Source organism: Nematolebias whitei, chromosome 4 (assembly GCF_014905685.2).
Source record: "Nematolebias whitei isolate Nwh7 chromosome 4, NemWhi1, whole genome shotgun sequence".
Lineage (NCBI taxonomy): Eukaryota > Metazoa > Chordata > Actinopteri > Cyprinodontiformes > Rivulidae > Nematolebias > Nematolebias whitei.
In genome coordinates, this window is record NC_056501.1 from 9114361 (window position 1) to 9116738 (window position 2378).

Here is a 2378-nt window from a genome sequence, read left to right on the forward strand (position 1 = left end):
CTCCCTGAAAGAGCCGCTCAAGCAGCCAAAGGACCACCTGGATTAAGGTGGAGAAAAGAGGAGTGATGAGGAGGAGGAGGAGGAAGAGGAGGGGAGGGGGGGGACACAGGAGTCAGCTTCCCCAAAGTACCGGGTCCAGATCCAGAGAAGAGCCCCGGATTCCTCTGGGCTCCTCCGGGCTTCTTTTAGATCCCCGCCGCGGTTCGGCGCTTTAAAACCTCCGCGTGTGAAGTTAAAGGAGGGCGGAGCGGAGGGAGCCGGAGAGCCGCGGAGAACCGAGCAGAACCGGGACCGGGGAGGGAGCCAGCGCCGCGCAGGAAAACAACATGTAAAAACCCGAAGCAGCTTCAAAACGGAGTGAAATGAAATGATGAAGAAGGAGCAGGGACGGACCGAGGCGGGCTGCGGGTCCGGAGGGACAGGAGGGGGGAGTGGGCAGCTCCTCCCCTCCCTCCCCGGCTCTTTATGGCTCCGCTGTCCCGGAGGAGAGCTCCTTCTCCCGGGTTCAGAGCTCTGAGGATCCTGTGGGACCGCGTGGAGCGGGAGAGGGGCGGGGACATGCCCAAATAAGGACAGCTCGTTTGAATAAGCGCCTCATTTCTGGCTTCTGATTGGCTAACGTCTCCTATTACGTCATTGTTTTGCAAATCCATGCTCCAAATAAGGGATTCGGCGTGTTCGGAGGAACTAAAGTTAACAGGTGAGATGCTCAGTGTCACCTGACTGGGGGGGGGGATATCCAGTCTCCTCCTGCTCAGTCCAACAGAACTGGACCACTGACGTAAAGAATTCAGTTCTAGAAGATCAAAAATACTGAAGAAGAGCAAAATTAACTGGAGAGTAACAATCTCATGAAACCTTGTGATCCGTTAGCTCTCTGATTCTGTGTTGGAGAGGACTCTCAGCTACTGCCACACCAAACTTTACCTTAATATCTGTAGAAATTACAGAGCTAGTCATTTTCCTGCTGCTGAGGCTGATTAGCAGGGCAGCCATCTTGATCTGAGATGATCTTTAAGGTGTCAGTCTGTGTTGGAGACAACTCTAAGCTTATGCTAACATTTAGCTCATCTGTAAACTGACTCGCGTCGCCATATTTATATTTGCTAAGGTCAAGTAGCTGTGAGAGCCATCTTATACTGGATCGACTCCAGATGTTAAATCTGTTTTAAATGTGATTACTACTTTCTGAATGTTTGGTTAAAATCAGTCCAGTGGGTCAGAGAGATATTTTGCTGAAAATAATTATTGCGATAAGCAATAATCTGTAATCTCTCCGATAGATTTACTTTGATTGTGATGGATTAACTGATAGAATGTAGAATAATCTTTGTCGTCAGGCTGACTGACACGAGCGCTGCGCATGTTTGGCACAGATTTGTGTTTTTTAACGCGCAGACATATGGCACCACACACACACACACACACACACACACACAGCAGCTAATAAGATCAGTGTTTAAATTCACTCTGCTGTGGAACGTGTCGCTCAAACCGAACAGAAATGATAAATGTCATGTTTTAGCCGTGTGTGTTCTGCTGACGGCTCCGGCTTCAGATTTTTATTCTGAATTCCTCTAATTAGGCAGAAACTCCAGAGCAGCGCTGATTAAATATTTATCCTCCTTTAGCCCCCTGCTTTCCTCCTGGGAAACACAAACGTCTGGAAATATATATATAAAAAAATAAAATTAAAAATATAAATAAATGTGTGTGTGAGAAAATCTGAGAGATGCAAACGTGTCAGGGACGAAGACGTAACTCAAACATTTCAGTTTTAATCTGATTTGTTAATAAGTTTCTACAAGACGTTCTCACAAAACTGTTTCATGTTTTTTAACAGGTGAAAGGAAGGCGAAGGTGTTTTGGTCTGTGTCTGTTAGCAAAATATCTCTTGACTGACTGAATGGATTTCAGAGAAAATCATAGTAATCAGAAGATCAACATCTAAGAACGCGTAACGTTTGGGGCCAAGTTGTTTCCAGACAACTCGTACGTTACATCGTCTAAACAACCTTCAACCAGGAAAACTCCGAAACCCAGAACTTCCTCAGAACCATAGACCAGGTCTGGATCCACTGAGCGTCTCAAAGTTTTATTGAAGCCTCACAAATCTTCTCTAGAGTTCCTGTGGAAGCCATGTAGGGATCTACTCTGAAGTGAAGACAAAGACCTCCAGGAGGCTCTTCTGACACCAACAGGCTCAGAGGAATCCAGCAGACTCTTGAGGAACCAAGTAGACTCAGAGGAACCCAGCAGACTCGAATCTTGAAGAACCAAGCAGGCTCTTGAGGAACTCCTTAGGATCTTGAGGAACCCAGTAGACTCTTGAGGAACCCAGCAGACTCTTGAGGAACCAAGTAGACTCTTGAGGAACC